General features: G+C 36.3%; 1 pseudogene; it reads right to left on the bottom strand.

Moving 5' to 3' along the window:
• Positions 1 to 18,569: 18,569 nt before the first annotated feature.
• LOC142606075 (F-box/LRR-repeat protein At3g48880-like) lies at positions 18,570 to 20,202 on the bottom strand (annotated as a pseudogene).
• Between the last annotated feature and the right edge of the window lie 4,661 nt (positions 20,203 to 24,863).

Raw genomic sequence — 24,863 nt, forward strand, 5'->3', positions numbered from 1 at the left:
GGAATAGTAACTGCGGTAAAATGCCACTCCAAAACTCAAAAGCTGTATGCTGCAGGAACGGTCGGACAGAAGTGGGAGACTCTGCGAGAAAAGAGAGGTCATCAGGAATGTCCTAATCCAGTCCAAATTGCCTCTTCACCTGGTTGGCAGGATAATGCACAAACATAATGTCTTCATTAGCCAGATAAGGCAACCACCCAGCATTGGTGGTTGCTAAATATGTTATACCTCTCTCCTCAAAGCTAGTCAGCGGGGTGGTAGTGCCAACAACATCAAAAAATGTACTCATAACAGAATCCATTCACGTATAACCTGTACCCAAATTCCTATACGCCCTTTAAGAAAACCTAACTCCTATATCAAAAAATTCAACAACAGGATGCTCAATTGGTTTTGAACCAGCCCAACGAAAAGCCAGAGGAAAATCAGAATCAAACCTGCCACAGAAGTTCGTGATAACCTTCGAACACGAACTGTACTTCTCTTTGGCAAATTGGACATGCCTACACTTTGCCAGATGCCTGGAGCAACGCTCATACAACACATGCTGCAAGATGGTACCGTGAACAAAAGTGGTGATTATCTAATAAGAGCCTGCCTAACTTTTATCACTCCACAGGATGTCTAACTGGACATACAGATGCCTTAGGAACATAAGTGCTAGCGACAGACTCACCCTAGTAAAAATCTTAATAGCCAACCGAAAGTACAGAGGCTTCACAGCATAGTGGGGATGGGAACCAAAAACAAACTTACATAGCCAGAATCTAACAAAGGCTGCACGGCTAGCAGTGATGGAAAGCTTTGAAGGAGAACCAATCCAAAATGATAAATTGGCGTTGCCACTCATCCTTTTCTTCAATTCGGCCTCCACGACCTCTTCTTTTGGAGAAAGTTCTAGAGTGGCAGGATCGACATCGATAAGGATAGGCAAAAGCAACTGATTCACCACGTCCTCCAGGGTCACGGTGATCTCATCGCAGGAGAGAAAGAAGGTGTGGGTAGTGGTGCACCATCGACGGACTAAGTGGCGGAGGTTGAATAAGTCCCTGAAATTAGCCAAACGATGAGATAAAATGATGGCCTTCAATACATCGGCCCGCTGTAGTAATCCCATGAAACCTATATCAAACAGTTCTCTATCTACCCACTCATTCCAACTCGAGGCGGTGCTGGACCCAAATTCGAAATGGATGGGTAAAGGGAGTGCAGTGACTTGACGGATGGAAAGATCAAAAATTGAAGAGGCCAATGGAGCCTAAGAAACATCGGGGTTACGTCGGCAAAGGGCGAGCCATACACGGCCCGACGGCGGTGGCGCATAGTCACCGGGAACCTTAGGGAAGTGGCTGTGAACATCATACCAAGGATCAATAAGGGGGGCACACTCACTATTGGGGTCGCGCCATTCTACTTCCTCATCAGAATGGTCCGATTCAGAATAGGCGGCCTCTTCGCCCGCCTCACGCGTAGCAGGATCATCAACAACCTTCTTCCCCTTACGATGGGAAGAGGTTTGACCTTTGGCTGGTGTCATGGAGTATCGCCTAATCAGGGAAGACGGTTTATGGTGATTGGGAAGAAGGACATAGAGAAGAAAAGAGAAGAGAAATGGTGTTTGTGCCCGAAATATAAAGAGATTCGGTCTTTAATACTAGCGTCATAGGGAAGGGTGTGAAGGGATGCGATGGGTCAATCAACGGATAAGGGAAGGAATTAATGAAGCGGAGGTTGTGTTTCAGAATAACCGCTAAGCTGGGAAATTCGAAGAGACAACACTATTTACGGCAGGAAAAAAAATGTATGAGTTGGGGTTGACTTTTCGAAAAAGCCTGCGAAGGAAAAGAAGAAGAAGAAAACAGAAGGGAAAGGGAAGTCTTTATTCACATATGAACTGCAGGAGCATTTCTTATGCTCAGGGGGCTAAATATAGATGCTCATTTTTTTAAGAAGTCCAACAGGAGGAGAAAGCCCAAAGACGTGGGCAGAAGAAAGTGGGATGGAAATACCATTGAGCCCAAGTGGAAGCAATAATGGATCACAGGTCCATAAAGCAAACAAATAGACCCTGAAGAAGTAAATGGGCCTAAGAAAGCCCAGAAAGAAAGAAATAGCAAACCCATGGGCAGTATGGATGTAGAAAAGTGAGAATGGGCCATAGCTGTCACAGCAAGCCCAAAGCAATGTAAGTAAAGAGAGTAAGGGGCAAGGGAGGATCCATAAGCCCCAAAGATGAAGTATGAAGCACTTGGGCCAAGGAAGCCTAAGGAGTTAGAAAAAGCCCATGGGAAGCACAGAACTGGAAAGGGCTAAGGATGACCCAAGAAAGTAAACGGGCCAAGGATGCCCAAAGGGAAGTTAGTGGGAAGCGGGAGCCCACAAGTAGTAAAAGGCCCAATGAGTTTATGGGGCCATCAGAGAAGGAATGAATAGTAAAGTCCGAAGAGGCCCAGCAGCCATGGGTCAAGCAAATTTCATGGCAGGCATAACGGAATGATGTGGCAGGAAGCAAATAGTAAGGCTAAGAATAAAGCACGGAAAAGCCCATAATCAAGCAAGGCCCAACCCCTAAGGAAGCAAGCCATAAATGAGAAGCTAGGGAAAGTAGCCCAAGCCATAAGAGGTCAAAGACGAATGACAAAATGGGTAGACGGACCTTCAGATTGCAGCAAACCCATGAGCAGTAGGCAGATTTTGGATGAGCATAAAAGCAGGGCAAGCACAAGGCCCAGACACCACCAGCCTGTACCCAGCCAATACAGGAATTGGTGAGTCATGGGTAGAGGTAAGAGGGCATAGTCTGGAGGTGGGGAGGGGGAAAAACCCTATTTTTTTTTCTTGCTCAGGCTCTTTTGGAGGCAGTGTCCTGCTGGGGTGACATACCACCCAAAAGAGACAAAGCTGAGTTGGAACCTCTAGGTGCATGCCATGAGGGACGGAGAGGAAGAGAATACTTACATCGGGGCAGGTAAGGATGCCACGGCAAAGAAACAAACAAAAGAGTCTTCTTTGTCTGGTGAGGTGGAGTGGCGCAGCCAGCGCAGGTAAGTGGCGTTGGTTGGGTAATTGACCAATCAGTAATGGTTGGCAAGGACACCCGCATCAGAAAAAAATGGTTAAGGGCTAAAATGGTAAAAGCCAGTCACGACTGTCCTTATATAAGGAGCCATCTACTGTGCACGGTGAGGGGTAGAGCAACCTCTAAGGAGAATAACTAGAACTAAGAAAAACATTGAGAGTAAAAGCAGAGAGAAAGGAAGGAAAGAATTAGAGAGAATAGAAAGAAGAGTAAGAATGAAGAGAAAGGAAGGAAAGAACTAGGGAAAAGAAAGAAGAGTAAAAACAGAAAGAACAGGGTGGCAAGCATGCACCGAATGGTTGATCTCCCTCTCCCTCTCTGACCCATGTTCTCTGATAAGGGCAAAGGACCTCTCTAAATACAAGTCATTCAGGCCTACCCCTTTAAAGAAGTTAATTTCTTCTTTAGAGAGATTAGTCGCGTTGAAGAGATGATTCCCTTTCTTGACTTAGACCCAACAACGTAACTTCATATGGCAGACTGGCATTTCTTTCCTTTAATAAGCTTAGCACTATTCATCCAATACTTATCCTTTGTTGCTGTTTCATGAAACAGGCATTCATTATTAAAGCCTATTATTCGCTTTTGTCTGAATCGTAAAAGAATTTCTATTATTGTCTTTATTGTATCTTCTTGTCGTAGCTATTGTAATAGCTCTGCCTGCTATGGGCATGTGATAAAAGCTTGGCTAGCAGTGTCATTATTTGTTCACAAGCCGGACCAAGGAGGGTTGCTATTGGACCAGTCCTAACTCCCTGATCCAGAAAACTTTGGGCCTAGTGCAGCAGGAGGTAGCCCAGCCCAACATTTGCAAAAAGGCCCCTACAAAGTTCAAGAACCAAAGCTGCTTTCTTAAAATGAAAGGAAAATGACTTAGGAAATGAACAAGCAATATATATATTTTTTTTTAAAAGAAAGACAGACAAAAAAAAAATCAAAGAGGAAAAGACAAAAATGTTCAAAATATTGATAGTTGTTGGGTGAAAAATGCAAAGAAGAAACAGACAAAAATGTGGTCAAAATGGATGGGTAATTTCGTTCAAAATGCCGAGGAGTTGCTCCTCATTTTCTTCAAAGGTGAAATTTTGGTAAACCTGGAGAGAAAACAGTCAGACCTCACTAATTTTCTCTCCCCTCCCTCTCCCCCTCCCAACCAAACACCCTTTCCAATCATTTTCTCTCTTATTTTTCACTCTCCATTTTTCATCCTCCCCAAAATCGCCCCAATCAAACAGACTCTAAAGGAACTTATGCTGGCACCATGCTACTGCCCTCCAATAATGTGATTTATTTTTGTAAGTCTTTCAAAGTATTTGTTTGAATGAGTTGCCCACTGATTTTTAGTGTTTTGTCCCCGTTGAGTTGGGATGATTGGAAAATTTAGAGAGAAAAAAAAAAAACTGCATCTCACATGGGAGGAAGTCATACATAAAAGGTTGCAGGAGAGATCATGGTAAGCAGTCTTACCCTCAATTTATTTGAAAAGTTAGGTAGTTTACCTTCAATTTATTAGGTAGAATGATTTCTGAACATAAATCTGCGTAACCTATCACTTCCTTTAGTGGAAGGATATATATTTGTTTAATCTTATAAAAGAAATTTGGAATGGTTGGCACTTGGTATACGAATTGAGTATTGTTGTTCAAAATGATGTGAAAATTGTGGTTTAAAAAATGTTGTGAAAACACGTATTTAAAGTACTCATAATGCAAAAAATGTTTTTTTTTTTCTTTGTGAAATAATTACCACACGCTGCTAACCCTACAGCTCGATCCCTTTCCCCCTAGACCCCCAAGCCCTTGGTACTATATTTCTAACGTTTTTTAAAAGTGAAAAACAAATTGTGTATTTGGTATGTATATGTGTGTGTGTGTTTTTTTAAGTGATGACATGTAGTCTAATTAGTAAGCTACCTACAGTTTTTACTTATTTACAAAAGTGTCATTGAACAATGTTATTTGAAAACTAAAAACTAGTAATAGGTTTTTTTTTAATTCAGTATTTAAACACCTTAAAATGATAAACGTAACTCAAACACTCCTAAAAAAAAAAATCTCTTAGCAAACACGTTTTCTTTTTTCCCACAGTTTTCAGTGTTTAAATACTAAAAACTGTTATTTGACTTACCTTACCAATCATGCCCAAAAATTCTTGCAGTAAAGGCTGATTTCTTCGAGTATCTTTTATAAATTTTCTTATTTTTGAGTGACAAGTATCTATTCTTCCACTTATAGTTATGGCAAAACGAAAGAAGAAATGTTCCGTATCACAGATGGCATATGTTAATTAGAAGTAACCACTTAACCATATGCACATCCATGACACCACACCACACCACACCACATACCATATGTATATATATATGAAAAAAAAAAAAAGTGAATTATGGGGAGGCTAACTATGACATGCATTATTGTGAGCAGTTGACAACAAGATAAACAAACATTTTTAGGTAATTAAAGTATAAAACATTAATTAAAACTAGAACTTACTAAATATTTTAACACCTCTTTAGGGCACGAGATAGGGAGAATGACCCTAGTAGCATTTCCTTGACTTCAATTGATTATTGATTTCAATTGTTCCAATGGTGGTTTTGGAAATTTTTTTCAAGGAGATCATTAAAAAACTTAAATTAAATAAAATTTGAATATATTGACTTCACAAAAAAAAAAAAAAAAAAAAAAAAAAAATATATATATATATATATATATATATATATATATATATATATATATATATATATATATATATATATATATATCAAGCGCAAGTACATAAAGTTCAGGATCAAATCAATTCAATACTTCACTAATTTCTTTTATAGGAAAATTATGGCCAAGAGGTTGAAAAATCCTCTTTGTAAGTATACTATTTTTATTTTATCCTTATCATTGATATGAAAAGACGAGACATTTTCTCATAGCTTAATTAGGATCTAAAATAAGATTATTTAAGTCAATATGAATTTGATTATAAGATGAATCTTACAATATAAGTGATTTCCTTATAACAAATTTTTTCATAGTGCTAGCAAAAGAATAAAGGATAAAGTATAAATTCAGTCAACATATTCAACTTAGGCATTCAACTGTTATATTGTTCTTGTTCAATAACATATTCAAGCATTATTTTAGTGCATATGCGTATATATAAAATGTATCATATAAATCTAACAAATTCAGTTAAAGACTAAACTAATAGACTAGCTATTTGAAAATGTGCATTTAAAAAATAAAAATAAAACATTTAACTTGGGCTTTTAGGCTAATTTGTTTGTTTGGCCAATTTTTAATAAGTGTTATGTCCACAACATTTTTGCAACACTTTCAAAATGAAGTCTAATTGATAAGTTATTACTGATTCTAATTTAATCCTACAATTGAAATTACTTTTTTGTCCACATGTAATAACATGCTACTTAGGATTTGTTGTGAAATTAGTATGAAAAAGTTGTAAAAGTATTATGAAAATGTTGTGAATATAGCATTTTTTGCAATTTTTTGGTTCAACCTTCAATGGTCAAAAATTTTGGAGAGGTCAAATTTTTATTTAAGGTGTTCAAGATTTTTTTAGGGTGGTCAAGTTTGTTTTCTAGGTGTTCATTAACCCATATTAGTTTAAAAATCAAATTTTTAAGTGGTAGAGGAGAAAATTTTACTAACAAAAGAATGAGATACAAAAGTGGAAACAAAACACTCTTAGAAAATCAAACCTGAATCCCAAAGGAAGGAAATTATGTTTACAAGCAAATTCCAATTCTTAGAATTGTGTTTTCAAAACAAAATTTTATGGAGAGGCAATTGAATTGTCCAAAATATTTTTCTCATAACACAATTTTTAATAAAATAATATTATAATTTTTTTTTTTTAAAACATCAATGACAGTATGAACTCCCACCAAAAAATTGCTCCAAAAAAAAAAAAAAAAATTGCTAGCACCATATTCCCCTTAGAAATAGATTAATTGTTCCCTAAATTTTTAACCTGGGTAATAATTTTTAGTTTGAATTTTCATTACCTCCTGACACCTCGTTATGCCCATAAATTAAAGTACGTAACCTGTGAAACATTACAAAAGTTCAGCCAAAAATTCAGCGAAAAAATCTCTTTCACGTAGAGATCTGATAGCCCAAATCTCTCTCTCACCCCTTCTGATCAGAATCTCTCACACTCACTCTGTCACTCATAGGTTCTTTCTCACTCACTCCCGAAAGGGCCAAATTTCTCTTCTTTTTCTTTTCTTTTCTTCCTTGCACATAATTATTGATATTTTGGTAACACAGGTAACAATGGGAGAACTGTCCTTGTATCGTTGGATCAAACGGAAAGAAAAAAGTTTTTCATGTGTTCCACTTGCCACGCACCTATCGCATTGTGGCAAGATTACGTTGCGAAGGTAAAAAAGTTCATCGCTTCTTTTTATTTCTTGTATTGAATATCTTGAAACACGTTCTTAAACAATTGAAATTAGAGATAATTTTGGATCGAATTTTGTACTTGTAGGGTTCTATAACCTCAACTTGATAGGAGGAAGCCTTGAAAATGCGTAAGTTTTAAAGTCTATTTTTTTAATTGTTTAAAATCTGTTTAATGCATATTTTTTTTATTATAAGATTTAGTGCATATTTGTTTATATACTGTTTAATGCATATGTGTATATTGAAAAATCTGTTTAATGCATATTTGTATATTGAAAATTATTGTTGTTGACCGATGAAAAATAAATTTTATAAAATATGGTATACATTTCCATTTATTTGAACAACAACAAAAATAAAGCCATAGTCTCAAAATTTTTGGGGTTGGTTAGTAATCTTTAATGGATCATCCACAAAAACTATAGTTTTGGCATTAACTCTACTTCTAGTTTCATCCACAAACTATATGATCTACAAAAAACATACACTAAAGTCTTTTTCTTGAATTGACTTAGTGAGCTCATGCATCACTAGTGCAAAGAGATATGGACTTAATGATAAACATTAATTGTTGCAAACTTATAGTGATATGAAACTCACTTATGATCTCTTTACTCCTTCGCACATTAGCTAGTTCCAACTATGTTATACGAGACAATATCTCATATGTCCAGCACATACAAAACTTTTGCATGTCATACATATCCTTAATCAACTTAATATATACTTACTTGTCTTTTTCAAATTCACCATTTAACTACTCTAGGGATCCTTCTCAAAAAAAAAAAAAAAAACTATAGGGATCCCATCATATGCTTTTCCTGCGTTAATAAAAACCATATGTTGATCTTCATATGTCTCTCTCTATATTTATCCATTAGATGTTTAAATAAGAAACTAGCTTTTATTCTAGATTGTTTTGTCATAAAGCCAAATCGATTCTCCAAAATTTTTATTTCATCTCTTAACTTATTTTCAATCACCCTTTTCCAAAGTTTCATGGTAGACTCGTAACTTTAATTGCAAGGTAATTTTTGAATATCTCCTTACTATTGTAAATAGGTAATTAAAGTACTTTTTTTTTTTTGAGAGTTCACTCACTAGTAACACTTTTATTTGGAACTGTAGCATGGATGTGGTACTGGCTAATCCTGAGACTGATCCTATGTCTGGAAGTAATGTGGTGTGTTAAGACTACAAAGAAGTCTTGCACACAGCTAGCTAATGGTGTAGCAAGTGTTAGTGAAGGATGCTCTAGCTCTGCCACAAGAGCAGCAAGCAGTGCAGCTGTTGCTGATTTTAAGTGCATTGGACAGGCCACGAGAGCAGCAAGAATGCAGCATTTGGTGATGAGGTGTGCACTGCTCAGGCCACGAAGCTTGCAACAGAGGACATGATTAACTCATCACTGTTGGAACTGCTTGAATCCATGCCACATCATGAGTTCTTCATCCAAAAACGTTGAGGCAGTTAATTCCACTAATCTAGGAGTTAGTTACTTAGGCTTGCCACGTGTACATCTTCTGGAGTTTTCAAATAACAGTTTTGGCACCAATTTCTATAGTTAGTTATTTTCCTTTTGTATATAAACAAGGGATCATGTAGATTATATTCATTCCATTCATTTTCATTGTAAGTCATTCACTCTCATTGTAATTCATTCTCTCAATCAATGAAATACCCAATTCTATTTAATGTCCCTATTTTTTCATGGTATCAAAGCCCTAGCGTGTGCTAGTTTCGTGTTTCGTTACAACTTTTCTTGCTTACCAAACAGAGATTACTTCAAGAAATTCCCTGAATTTTGATTTACAAGGTTTCAATTCATCCTTGTTGATATTGAATCTTGAAGGATTTCTTGTTCTCTTTTCATTTCCATTCAAGTTTGTAAAAGCATCAATGGCTTCAGTTGAAGGGAGTGAATTTGATCCTACGAATAACCAATCCACACAGCAAGTTCCTCAATCCAACGCAGAGACTCATTCTCCCAATCAATTTTTCCCTAGTGCGAGTGAGAATTCAGGAAATATCTTGGTCACTCAACCATTGTTGGGAATGATGAGCTATCAATCTTGGTCTAGGGCTATGGTTCTAGCTCTAACTGCCAAGAAAAAGATAGGGTTTGTGAATGGCAAGATTGCTAAACCTGAAATCGATTCTCCTTTGTATGAAGATTGGGAAAGTTGCAACACAATGGTGCTGTCTTGGTTGATTAACTCCATGCATGTTGATGTTTCAAGCATCATTATGTACTGTAAGACTGCGAGGGAGATGTGGCTTGAGTTGCAGCGTGTGTTTTCACAGGAAAATGGACCAAAAATCAATAATCTTCAGCAAGAAATTTCATAGATTACTCAGGGAAAATTATCAGTGACAGAGTATTACTCTAAATTCAAGAAGCTTTAGGATCAATTGATTCATTATGAACCTCTACTAGTTTGTACTTGTGGAGCAATGAAAATTCTGAGCATTGCACATGAAAAGTCTTATGTGATGAGGTTTTTAATGGGACTCAATGAGAGTTTTGAGACAGTGAGAAGTCATATTCTCATGTTTGAACCATTTCCTTCAATGAGCAAGGTGTATGCCCTGGTTCTCCAAGAAGAATCTAACAAAGGCATTGGTCATGGCACTACCTTCACACCTAGGCCTAATTTAGTGGCAATGTATGCCAATGCTAAAGGGAATTTAGGTAATAAAGGTGGTCCTAAGAAGGAGAGACCTTTGTGCACTCATTGTAACATGCTTGGACACACTGTGGACAAGTGTTACGAGCTCCACAGGTATCCACCAGGTTACAAGCACAAAGGCAAGCCTAATTCCAATGCCAACCAGGTTTCATATCCTCAGAGTCAAGCTATTGAAGTATCTTCTAATGCACCTGCTCAGTGTCTAATTTCTAAGGCACAGTGTAAGCAATTGTTGGCTCTTTTCAATTTTGGACATGATCAAGGTACTAATCACCATGTTGTAAGGGTTAGTATAAGTGTTGCAGTCTCTAGCATGCTATTTGGAGCTACTGGTGTACATGTTGCAACTGGTGTACCTTCCACAGCCATGACATCTTCAGGCAGTGCTCATTCCACTTTCGTTGACAACATGTCAGGTAATCCTTTGTTTCATTTCACTCCTTCCTTGCAGCATTCCATTTTTTTCTGCTAAAGTGGTTAATAGAGAAGTCTTTCATGCCTCTGATTGGGTCATGGACACAGGGGCTGCAGATCATATGGTACACTCCATTGCATGTTTCACCACTATCACTTCTACTTTAAACACTTTTGTCAATTTACCTAATGGAGAGGTTGCCTCTGTTACTCATGGTGGCATTGTGAAAATTTCAGAACACCTTATACTTCACAATGTCCTTTGTGTTCCATCATTTAGTTTCAATCTCATTTCTATCAGTCAATTAGTTAAGTCCACTGCTTGTTGCCTCATTTTCTTTGGAACTTTATGCTTTATCCAGGACCTTGCTCATTGGAGCACACTTGGTCTGGGTAGAGAAAGCAATGGACTTTACTTACTGGACAAAGGCTGTACTTCTACACCTATCATTGCTGCTTCTATCCATAGTTCACAAACACACATCTGGCACTCCAGATTGGGTCATTTGTCCAATGCCAAATTGGCTTCAATAAAACCAAGTGATGTACCTAGTTTCATTCCTGTTGAGAATTTGAATGTGACATTTGTCCACTTGCAAAACAGAAATGTTTACCTTTTGATAAAAGTTTTCATTTGTCTACATCTTATTTTGAGCTGATTCATTGTGATTTGTGGGGACCTTTTTCAGTTTCTACTATTGACAATTGCAAGTATTTTTTAACCATTGTTGATGACTACTCTAGATGCACTTAGGTTTATTTGTTAAAGCAAAAGTCTCAAACACAATCTATTTTGGAACAATTTTGCACTATGGTGGAAACTCAATTTTCTAAGAAAATTAAAACCTTGAAGTCAGACAATGGGACTGAGTTCATCATGACAGATTTTTTTGCTAAAAAAGGCATCTTGCATCATTTAAGTTGTGTTGAAATCCCTTAACAAAATGCTATTGTTGAGAGGAAGCATCAACACATCTTAAATGTGGCAAGAGTCCTCATGTTTCAATCCCATTTGCCTTTGCATTTGTGGGGTCATGCTATACTAGCAGCTGTCTATTTGATCAACATAATTCCCTGTTCTGCTTTGTCAAATCAGATTCCTTTTGAGGTATTGTTTGGACATCCACCTAGCTATGCACATTTGAGAGTCTTTGGTTGCTTATGCTTTGCTTCCACCCTTTCTAATCATAGGTCTAAATTTGCCCCTAGAGCTGTTAGGTGTGTTTTCTTGGGATATCCTTTTGGGGTTAAAAGATATAAGGTTCTTGATTTGTCTAACAATAGAGTGTTTCTATCTAGGGATGTGGTTTTTCATGAACATTCTTTCCCTTTTTCTTCTGTTTCACCTCTTATTGCAGATCCTTTCCTTACCTTTGATGTTGCAATTTCTTGTTCAGCTAATATTGATGACTTTGTTACTCCTATCAGCATTTCTAATACATCTTACTTGGATATTTCTGATACCCCTTCTTCTTCTCTTCAGTCTATTTCTAATGTTTTACCTTCACCTCCTATTTCTTCTTCTAGTCCTATACAGGTGTCTATTTTTGATCCGGTGCCTTCTTCCTCTCCACTAGTTGCTTCAGTGCCCCCAGTGCTTCTAAGAAAGTCCACTACAGATATCAGACCTCCTGTATATTTGTAGGACTATGCCTGTACTACTATTACAGCTAGTGCTCCTTATGACCTTGGTCAATGTCTTACCTATTTTCATTTTAAGCCATGCTATCATTCTTACTTGCTAGCAATTAGCTCAAGTCCCAAAGAACCTGCCACTTTTTCCCAAGTTGTTCAGGATCCACTTTGGAGGGCTGCCATGGACAAAGAAATTCAAGCCCTTGAACTTAATCACACTTGGGATGTGACTACCTTGCCTCCTGGTAAAACCCCCATTGGCTGCAAATGGGTCTATAAAGTCAAACTCTGATGGCAGTGTTGAGAGATTCAAAGCCAAGCTGGTTGCTAAAGGATATACTCAGAGGGAAGGGCTTGATTTCCTTGAGACTTTTTCTCCAGTTGCCAAAATTGTTTCAGTAAGGACCTTGCTTGCTCTTGCTGCTGCCAGGCAGTGGCCTTTGCACCAACTGGACATCAATAATGCCTTTTTACATGGGGATTTGGATGAAGAGGTCTATATGACATTGCCTCCTGGTTTCCATAGTAAGGGGGAGTGTGTATCAGCCTCTTCTACTGCCCCTAAGGCTGCTCCTTAGGTGTGTAAATTGGTTAAGTCCCTTTATGGATTGAGACAGGCTTCACGACAGTGGTACACTAAGCTGTCAGCAACAATAAAGGAGCTTGGGTTTGTTCAATCTCAAGCTGATCATTCTCTGTTTGTACATAGCAAAGGATCTTTGATCACTGCTATACTTGTATATGTTGATGATATGGTAATCACTGGCAATGATCTCACTTGTGTTGCTTCTCTCAAGTCTGTTTTGGATCAGAAGTTTGGTATTAAGGATTTGGGATCACTAAAGTATTTCTTGGGTTTGGAAATTGCAAGAAACAAGAATGGGACCAGTCTAAGCTAGAGGAAGTATGCTTTGGAAGTCCTTGAGGAAATTGGTATGACAGGATGTAAACCAGTCCAAAGCCCAATGGAACAGTAACTCAAGTTATCTAAAGGCAGTGGAGATTTACTTTCCAATCCAGGCAGTACAAAAGGCTTATTGGGAAGCTTATGTACTTGACTTTGAGCAGGCCAAATATAACATATGCAGTGCATAGACTTAGCCAATTCTTGGCTCAACCAAGAGCACCACATATGAAAGCAACATCTAGAATACTTCAGTACATAAAAGGAACACTTGGTCAAGGAGTTTTCTTTCCCATTGAATCTGATCTGCATTTAAAGGCATACTGTGATGTTGACTAGGCAGGGTGCCCTGATGCAAGAAAGTCTCTAATAGGCTATTGTGTATTGGAGGTCTAAGAAATAAAACATTGTGTCTCAGTCTAGTGTAGAGGCTGAATATAGGGCCATGGCCACAACCACCTGTGAATTGACTTGGATTTTGCATCTGCTACAAGATTTACATGTCAAACATGATAAGCCTGCCCTAATGTACCGTGACAACCAGGCAGCAATTCATATAGTAGCAAATCCAATGTTTCATGAGAGATCAAAACATATAGAAGCTGACTACCATACTGTGAGGAATAGGATTCCTGATGGTACACTCAAAACCTTCTCTGTGTCAACTAAAAATCAATTGGCAGATGTATTTACCAAAGCCTTGGGAGTGGAAAGTTTCTTAAGGTTGATCAAAAGATTAGGAGTTATTAATATTTTTACTTCTAAGGTGGAATATCCTCATACTGATGTAAAAGATCAAAGGGCAAGAGCTATGCTCTTGAGGGAGAGTGTTAAGAATGCAAAGAAGTCTTGCACACCGCTAGCTAATGGTGTAGCAAGTGTTAGTGAAAGATGCTCTAGCTCAGCCACAAGAGCAGCAGGCAGTGTAGCTGTTGCTGATTTAAGTGCATTGGATAGGCCACGAGAGCAGCAAGCAATGTAGCATTTGCTGATGAGGTGTGCACTGCTCAAGCCACGAAGCTTGCAACAGAGGACATGATTAACTCAACACTCTTGGAACTGCTTGAATCCATGTCACATCATGAGTTCTTCATCCAAAAACGTTGAGGCAGTTAATTCCACTAATCCAGGAGTTAGTTACTTAGGCTTGCCACGTGTACATCTTCTGGAGTTTTCAAATAACGGTTTTGGCACCAATTTGCATAGTTAGTTATTTTCCTTTTGTATTTAGAAAAGGGATCATGTAGATTATATTCATTATGTTCATTTTCATTGTAAGTCATTCACTCTCATTGTAATTCATTCTCTCAATCAATGAAATACCCAATTCTATTTAATGTCCCTGTTTTTTCATGGTGGCTACGGCCAATTGTATACAATGCCATGCAAATTTGGGCGCGAAATTCATAATTGTCAAATTCAACCTATTTTTTGTTTTAAATGCTCTTGATTTTTTAGAACTATTCTTGAAATCATTATTTTTTTCAAATTCGACTTAACGTGGAGCAAGATGTAAGAGTGAAGGATGGTCGATACTTTCTATCCTTGTAAGTCTCACTTTATGACCAATAATTGGTTTAGCTACAAAATTTAGTTACTAGCTATAAAATTAGTTATAACCTAAGTTTACAACTTTCATTAAAAAAATTGATATTACTACATATTTTGAAAATCTATCTGTTAGATTGCATGTTCTTTACGTCTTTAATACTTATGTCAAATTTTGTGTCAATTGGATATTATTTACTATATGATCTATAAGTTTATATTTTATGCATAATTTTAAATTACAAAAACTTGCAATTTAAAAAATTTATTGATGACATAGGTATTGATTTTTAATTTTCTAGATATTTTACAAGTATAGAAGATATAAGAAGAAAATGTAATCCAATTGTGGATTTGTCAAAATTCACTTCTAATAAAAAGATATTGAGTAAAATTGTAGCTTTAAGTTACAACCAATTGTGTAATTTTATGTGCAGCAATGAGTTATCTTTTTGGAATGGTTTGCAGCTGGTGGATCCGAATTAGGCAGTGTGCTATGGAGGAGTGATACACTTCTAAAATAGCTTAGGTGAGGAAAAATATATATATATTAGGCATGGGCTAGTAATTTTGTTAAATTGCTAGCTAGCCCATGCCTAATATCCTTGGTTTGACAAAACAAAGTCATGTAGCTCTTTATTGGGAGTTTTCTACTCATATTCCTTTCATTCTTGTTCATAAACTGATTAATTGAGACATCTGGGGTGACCAAGCTATCTTTGATTCTTGACGATCCACTGACCATCTAAACCATCTATTTGGATGATTGTAGAAAGGGGGGAAACTGATAGCTAAAACTCGTCTGTCACCTAATTAATTACCATTAATTAACAACCGCGATGATATGATCATTCAATCCTTTAGACAACTAGTGAGTGGTGAAGGTATCGTTTAATTAAGGAAAATTTGATTCTATAGCAAGTCATCTTTTCCCACCAACCCATGTTCTAAAGTTATGGGCACAACATAATTATATTATTAAGAGCATTAACATTTGGTTTCTACAAAATATCTCATTTTAACATCTCAAAGGCTGTTTTATTTATTATATCAAACCATTTTACAACACATTCAACATCCCAACTTTTATATTCCTATACAACACATTAAAATAATATATTTACACTAAAATATACAATCCAAAACAAGAAAACACATTATTTAAATTTTGCGGTGATCGAGGAGAGATAGAAAGAGGAGATGCTTTTGAGGTGAATGAATAAAAAATATTATTTTAATTTTGCAAGTGAACTATAGTACCATCATAAATTTAGGATAATACTATAGCACAATTGCAAGACTGCTTAATGGGCTATTGTTGTGCTTTAATGCTAAAATATAGCATATGCAAAACAGAGTACTGATGCTCTAATAACTCCACTCATTCCATCATGTTATAGTTAAGGAAGATGGGAAAAATAATCAGGACAAGCAGTGACAGAGCCAAGTCTTTATATCTACAAACACTCAAACTACACACACACACACACATAAAGTATTTTTGTAATTTTTTAAATAAATATTTGTAATTTTAATTTAACAAATGATATTTTTCTTACATATAACAAAAATATTTACATCAAGTCTTTATATGTCTAAAAATATTCTAGTTAATTTAATAAAAATATAAAGAATTTAAAGGATTTTTAACTCATAACTATGAAATACACATTTGTCAAATTTGTTATTTAAATAAATGAATACATAGTGTAGGCTCTATTTGTTTTGATGGAAAACCTTATAAAAATATAGTTTTCCGTATTTTCTAGTTTTTGGTAGTATTAAAAAAAAATGAATTAAAAGAAAAAATTTCTTTGGTCAACAGAAAAAGTATAACTTATTTTTAGAGATTGTTTTCCATTTTTTTTTTTTTCTTTTTTGGAAAACAACTTTATCTCATAGTAAGCTAAATAAGGAAAGTTAGAATATTATTTTTTAACTCATTTAAGGTTACTACTAAACATAAAAAAAATAAAAATGACTTGTTTTCTAGAAAATATTATCACCGAAACAAACATAATAGTATACATCTCTAATTTTCTAAATGGAAAAAAATGAAGGTTTTACTTAATGAGATGTAATTATTTATTTCTAAGAACACATCTCCTAAATATAAGGTAAAACCGTATAAGGGTGAAAAAATGCACTAATATATAAATACTATATAATAGAAATCTGGCTTTTTGTTGATCCACAAATTTCAACATCTGCCATATTTTTCTTTAAATTTTAACATTTTATTTTATAAAAAAGAAAACAAATCAACTCTCCCAAAAAAACCAAATCGACTCTCTTTCATCTCTCTTCAAACGAAGCATGCTCTCTCCCTCCCCTGTTTGCTCCCCTAGTATGTTTCTTTTCTCTCATGGAAAACACAGTAGATCCACTCCTTCCTATGCATGCTTGATAATCAATGTTTGCAATCCAATTTTGTTATCTCAGAAGCCAACTGAAATTGAGAATAAAACATTAAGGGGGCGTTTGGTTCAAAGTGATGTTACATTATGCCGTAATATTATATTAATATAATCTCAATATAAAAATACAACATTAAATTATTTAGGAATGTGATGAGGTTAATGTGATGTGATATATTTTATAATTTTAGATTATGGTAATGTTAGAAAAAATAAAATAAACCAAAAAACTTAATGTCATATCATCGTAATGTGCATCACATTAAGGGTACATCATAGCAAACCAAACTCCCCATAAGAGTTAACCACTATCTTCTAGCATGCATTAATTGAAACATGAGGTCTAGGATAAGATAGATAGGCCAAGCTCTTATAAAAATTCCTACACTTTATGGATTTGAGTGAAAAATCCGAAGAATTTCTCTATTTTCATTTTCTTAGGTATTTTGTGAGTTCCAAATTTAAGCATTAAGAAACTTAGGCTGGCATGATATAGGTACACTCCAATAATGTGATTTATTTATGTAAGTCTTCCAAAGTAGTTGTTTGAATGAGTGGCCCATTAATTTTTGGTGTCCTCTGATAGTGTGATTCCATTTATCCCTTGAGTTGGGATGAATGCAAAATTTTGAAGGAGGAAAAAAAAAACCCTCATCTCACATGTGAGTGGTCATATGTAAAAGATTGCGAGAGAAGTCACCTATCCTCAATTTATTGGAGAGGTTGATTCCCAAACTCAAATTCACAACCAATCACTTTTGGTGGAAGAGTATATATTTGTTTAATTTTATAAAAGAAATTTGGAAATATATATATAAAAGAGGATTTCTATCTTTAGACTGGACTTTTATGTGATTCAGAAATACCACTAAACCTTAGATTTAAGGGGGGATAAACTTGAGGACAACCCGATAAATATATATATATATATATATTTCCAACTCAACTTAAAATATCTACAAAATAAGACACTTTCCTACTAATTTATGTCTTTAAAACAAATTTATCCAAATTAAAAAAAAAAAAATTATGACAATAGACCAAATGTGTCATTTGAGTTAATGATTGCAAGAAGGGACCATATGGAAGGGGGAAAATTATTGAATATTTCGGGAGTTCTATAAATGCATATTCCCCCCTCTCATATAAATTATGGGTCCCATTATAAATTTAATTAGTGAGACTCACAATTATGAGAGAGGGGAGAGTACACATTTATAGTACTTTGAGAGTACCTAATAATTATTCTAGGTATGGAACCAAATAGTACCTCACAAACATTTCCTTTTTACTGAAATAAAGAAAGCCTTCATATGTATAGTGCTTATTACTTTGCTTAATTAAAAAAAGAAAAAAAAAAAAAGTAAACATTCATAAACAAATTAAATATTTAATTTGAAATAAATTATAAATCTTTCTCCAAAAAGAAAAAAAAAATTATAAATAGTCATTAGAAAAGCCTCATGCCGAATCCTCCCTGAATTTAGTCAACACCATTTGGGTCATCCATGCTATATTTGACATGGAGTACTGGAAATTAGTAATATGTGAAGCAAGCTTCAGCAACTGGTCATCAGATTCAAACCATAAAGCTCCTTGCAACCCTGCATAATTGTCTCTAAATTCTTCCTATCAATGCGTCCATTCCTTATATGCAATTGCTTTATATTTGGCAGAAAGGTGACAATGGCTGACGCTGCTTCTCTCCCAATATCTGCCCCAGCATCAATCTCTAAATGACAGAAATTCTTGCAGTGAAGGCTGATTTCGTCAAGTATCTTTGGTTTCTTTTCCATGTTAGTGCTATACGGTACTACAAGTTTCAATAGTTCTAGATTTTTCCACTTATCATTTCTGGCAAAACGAATGAATGAAAGTTCCCCATCACAGATGGCAAATATAAAGCCTTCAACGCAGGGCACCTGAAAATAAAAATGAAATAAGAAAATGGTTTCTTCAATATCTGGCTATAAGCAAGATCGGCTAATCTTCCATACCATGACCTATCTCTTAAAAAGATTAGGGAAGCAGCAAATATGTTAAAAAAAAGTAAATTAATGTTTTTAAATCATGCAAATTAAGTTTGAAAATTCTCAATTTGTAATATACCACTGTTAGTGAGTCAGAACAACGTTGCTAACCAGCCTTTTAGAAGTAACCACTTAAACCATGCGCATATCCATGAAGCCAAACCCCATATTTCAACTTTCCGGTAAAAGATCTTTTCTTGACATTAAGTATCTTATAAAAAACGATAACTCTAACAATTTATGTGTTCTTAACAAGAGAGGATAGGTTTATTATATATATAATTAATTAATTAAAAAATGAAGGGAATTTCTCACAAATAATTGAAGTGATTGGGTCTCAAGTCTTAGAGTCGATGTTTTACTATCACAAAGTACTCATACTGAAAATTATGAAGATCCCTCTTGAAAGATTTTTCAAATTCAAGGGGAGTTCAGTATCTTCCCCCAAATTATTATAACTAACAATAATTTTCACAAATTTCATCATAAATATGAAATATAAACAAATAAAAGTTTTATACAAATAAAAAATTCCTAGAAATTGAGATTGAAGAAAATTATTGTTTGTTATTATCAAAATACTGTCTCAATTCATCCTATTTCATCCGATCCAAAATGTGATATGGTGCATATTATAGCTTGTATAGTTTGTGTACATGTAGAATCGAGTGTGTAAAAGTAAATGAAACAAAGTCAATAATACATTGCAAGCAGTTGAGGATGTGATAAAACAAACATTTTTAGATAATTAAGGCATAAGTCTATAGAACTCACTCGTCTGCTAAATATCTAAACACCTTGTCTAAGCACGAGGTAGGAAGCATGACCGTAGTAGCATTTCCTTGACTAATATTGATTATTGGCTTCAAATACTCATCCACTAAAGGCAACTGACGAACAAATTCTAGAAAATTAATAATTTTCCAGCATGAAGGATCAGTGCTTGCTATATACCATGACTTGCACACAAGAGGAATGTCATATAGAAGTGACTCCGTGCCCACTCTTGAAAAAATATTCACCAAACAATCCCTTTCCAAATCCTCCCATTTTTTTCCAGCCATCTATAACATTAATTTTCCAATACAAATACAAAAATATAAAAAGAAGAACCATGAATGAGATAGCATAGTGTAGAGATTGTACTTGTTAAACTGAGAACTATTTGAGGGGGGCTATACTAAAACGGAAGAGTAAATTCTATACACAAAAGAAGGATTGGTATCAAAATCCAAATCCCAAATATCTCTAAAAAATAACCAAATCCCAAATATCTCTCAAAAAATTATAAAGGATAGAGACAATTCTCATCTAAAACTCTACGGTTCATATTTCTAAATGTTGCACTGAACATATGTATTTATAGCAAGGGATGAGGGCTTTGCTGTGGAGCACAATACTGATGTTGGTAAAAAATAAAAAATAAAGATGTTCCTATTTTTTATAAGGTTTATTGTGTACATTCTCATAAAAAAAATAAAAAAAAGAAAAGAAAAGAAAAAGATAGTCTATTGTGTACAGACCTCTATATGGGCAATACTTAAGTCGGTTACAAAGTCCACATGTACCAATACTGATGTTGATTAAAAAAATAATAAAAAAAGATGTTCCTTTAAAAAATAATAACTGATGGAGAACTGAGAATAGAACCAACTCCAGACTCGTCCAAAAGAGTCGTCCAGGTCTAGTAAAAATAAACGTCCTTAATAGGACGGTCGTCTATGGGCACACGGCTCGTCCATGGGTTAAGTTCCTTGAGAATTGAACCAACTCCAGACTCATCCAAAAGAGCCGTCCAGGTTTGGTAAAAATAAACGTCCTTAATAGGACGGTCGTCTAAGGGCACACGGCTCATCCATGGGTCAAGTCTCTAGACGACCCCTGACACTTGGAAAATTGCATGGAGGTTTTAAATATGGGATTCAGTAAATTGAACCACATGTCATTATTTCAAGGCATGAATTAACTTCCAATGATAGTTATAGGAAAAGATAAAATATTCTTACTCCTATAGTGGTTGTGGAAATTAACCTTGAATCCTCTGACCTCCTCAAACATAGGAGAAGTTACAATACAGGTAACCGCTTCAAGAACACACTATATAAACACTCACTCACATCAAACGATGGTAAGTTTTTACAATTCTTGAAAAGTTGGAACTCTAGAATTTAAGAGAGAGACTAACTTTAGCATCAGAGGATTATTGGCCGGTCCACCCCGGTCACCTTTGATTATGTGTTATTCTTTTCAGGCCTTCCAAACAATCACTGGCCCTTTGAAGCCTGGGACATCCAGCCTACTGATTTTCTTTTTCATCATCAGTTGGCGCCGTCTATGGGAAGTAGAAATTTTGTGTTTTATAATTTAACTTTCATCGACAAAAAGGCTATATGGTTCAAACAAGATCAAGGGCCACTAGCCCAGGCCACCAAGAGAGTAGGGATGCTTCTAGTAATTCTCACTGTGACTGTTAGTTAGCACCTATCATGCAATCGCCTTCCACCCAACACATACAGTCCATGGCAGCCGCCATGGCAGAATTAACCCGTCAGAATCAAGAGTTGACTAAGGAGATTGGTCTAAGGAGGCAGCACCATGAAAGACACGTGGGAGGACAAGCCCAGAGTCAAGAAGATAGAGGAGAAAATGTTGAGCTTGAGAACCAGTCGAGGGGAACCACTTCATAGAGGGTACCACACTTGGAAAGGGAGATGGACCAGATGAGGAAGGCTATGGACGAAATGAGGGAGAATATAAGAAGGGCGAATCCCGTAGATGATTTAGGTCATTGAACAGACTCCTTTTTCACTACCTTCATCAACAGTCATCCCTTGCCTCCAAAGTTCAAGATGTCTTCTTTGGATTCATATGATGGAACGTGCGACCCATATGATCATATTGCCACCTTCAAGACTACTATGCCCCTCTAGGGGGTTCAAGATGAGATTATATGTAGGGCTTTCCGTACCACCCTCAAGGGGCCATCATAGGTGTGGTTCAGTAAGATACCTCCAAACACTATGGACTCGTTCAAAGAATTGAGTAAGTTGTTCGTCAACAATTTCATTGGAGGGTAACGGCACAAGCTCTTCTTGTCTAGCCTGTTAACCATAGAGCAAGGGGAGAATGAAAGCTTGCGATTCTTCACTACCCGATTCAACAGGGAAGCCCTGATGATGGATGACAAGTTGTTATTGGCAGCCTTCCATAATGGAGTTAACTCCTATTTATTCATTCATAAGCTTTATGAGCTAGAGCCACAAACCATGGCTGAACTCGTCCATTTGGCCCAAAACTTCATGAATGCAGAGGATACAATCATAGCCAAGAAAAAGAAGAGAGCAGAGCGCATAGAAGCGGATCTCCCGCGCCATCTTGAGCAAGGTCCTCATCCAAAGAAGGCTCAGGTAGGAGAGAAAAAAGACAAAGATAACAAGAAAGCAAGTTCTTAAGCAAGGGGTCAGTAATACATGCCCCTGAATATGCCACTTGAGCAAGTACTTATGCAAATCAAGGATGACCCATCCTTGAAGTGGCCAGAGAAAATGAAAGGAGATCCTAACAAGCGAAATAGGAACAAGTATTGTCTCCTCCATAGAGATCATGGGCATGATACAGATGAGTGTTTTGATTTGAAGTAGCAGATAAAGAATTTCATCAAGCAACGAAAATTGAGAAATTTTCTTGGACAAGACTACAAGATGAGAAAGGCAAAGGTGGAAGAATCGTCACGACCCCTACTTGGAGAAATAAGAGTTATTATAGGGGGAACCTCGACAAGTCAATCTACCAAGTCAAAGAAGACATACCTAAAGGTGGTGCAAAACGTCCAACTGTCTAGATGATCTCCAAGGACGAGGGGAGCTAACGAGCAAGCCATTATGTTCACAGACGAGGATGATGAAAGGGTTTACCACCCACATGACAACACGATTGTCATTACCTTGCTCATTGTTGATTATACGACTAAAAGGGTGTTGGTAGACAATGGGAGTTTAGCGGACATCTTATATTACCCCGTCTTCCAACAAATGAGGCTTGGACAAGATCAGCTTTGTCCCGTAAACTCATCCTTGGTAGGATTTGGAGGAATGAAAATGTAGTCCATAGGTACCATTACATTACCTGTGGTGGTCGGAGCATATCCACAACAGATAACCAAAGAAGTAAACTTCCTTATTGTTAACTGTTCATTGTCATACAATGCTATCATTAGAAAACTGACTTTAAATAGTTGGAAGGCAGTAACATCTACCTACTATTTGTCAGTCAAGTTCCCAACTGAGTATGGAGTAGGTCAAGTACAAGGAGACCAATTAGCTGCCAGAGAGTGCTATCTAGCCATGTTGGCTATGGGCGAGCATGTACAAATAATGAGCATAGACGAGAGAAGGATTACCACGGAGCCCACAGAAGTGCTGGAAGACATTCCTTTGGACGAGAGCAACCCCGAGAAGTTTACTAGGATTGGGGCAAGCATGGAAAAAGAGTGGAAGCTAAACCTGGTCCAGTTTTAAAGAAGAGCCTTGATGTGTTTGCATGGAGTCACGAGGACATGCCAGGTATTGACCCAAGTGTTATTACCCATCGTCTAAACGTGTATCGTTCCTCCAAGCCTATACGTTAAAAGAAAAGAATTTTTGCTCCTAAACGAGAAAACGCCATTAAAGAAGAAGTCCAGAAGTTGATCATGGCAAAATTCATCCGTGAAGTTTATTACCCGGACTGGTTGGCTAATGTGATTATGGACAAGAAGGCTAATGGCAAATGGAGGATCTGTGTGGACTTCACTGATTTGAACAAGGCTTGCCCCAAGGATAGCTATCTATTTCCACGCATTGACCAACTGGTGGATTCGACAACGGGTCATAAACTGCTAAGTTTTATGGACGCATTCTCAGGCTACAATCAAATAAGCATGGACGAGGTGGATCAAGAAAAGACTTCCTTCATTACTAGTCAGGGGTTGTTTTGCTACAAGGTAATGTCCTTCAGTTTAAAGAACGCGGGGGCAACTTACCAAAGGCTGGTTAACCATATGTTTCGTCCGCAGATCGGATGGAATGTAGAAGTTTATGTAGATGACATGCTAGTAAAAGGTTTGGACGAGGATCAAGATTTTTTTTTTTTTTAAATATTCAATTTGATCTATAAGCACAAAAAACACTTACATCATTTGAAAGTTCCTTATTCCAAACTTTTTATTTCACTAAAATTCACGGTTTAAAAATACTACAGTGGCTTTTTGCCCAAAAACGCTAGATCAAACGAGCGCTAAACTAGACTTCAGAAGTAATTTTTGTATTTTACTCTAAAAAAATCAAATATATTTCTTAAACTATTTTTTTTTTTGGGTATTAATCACCATTCCTTTATTCAAAAAATATGTGAAATGGTTTTGTTTTATTAGGGGTATAAATAAAGGCTTTTTATTAAGGAGGACAGTAGTCAAGACAACACCGTTTCAATTCTTGAAATCACAGTTTTTCATGGAGACCTGAATTAACAAATATAGTATCAGTGACACACTTACTTACACACTCATTGACACTCTCGAATAGGGATGTTAATTCAAGTTAGCGTGTCAGGTTCGTGTCGTGTTGAGGTAGGGGTATTCGACTAAATGGCTCAACCCTAACCTGACCCATTTAATAATCGTGTCATGATCCTTCAACTCTAACCCGACTTGTTAATAAGGCGGGTTGACCTGACCCAACTCATTTGA

Source organism: Castanea sativa, chromosome 8, assembly GCF_040712315.1.
Source record: "Castanea sativa cultivar Marrone di Chiusa Pesio chromosome 8, ASM4071231v1".
Taxonomy (NCBI): domain Eukaryota; kingdom Viridiplantae; phylum Streptophyta; class Magnoliopsida; order Fagales; family Fagaceae; genus Castanea; species Castanea sativa.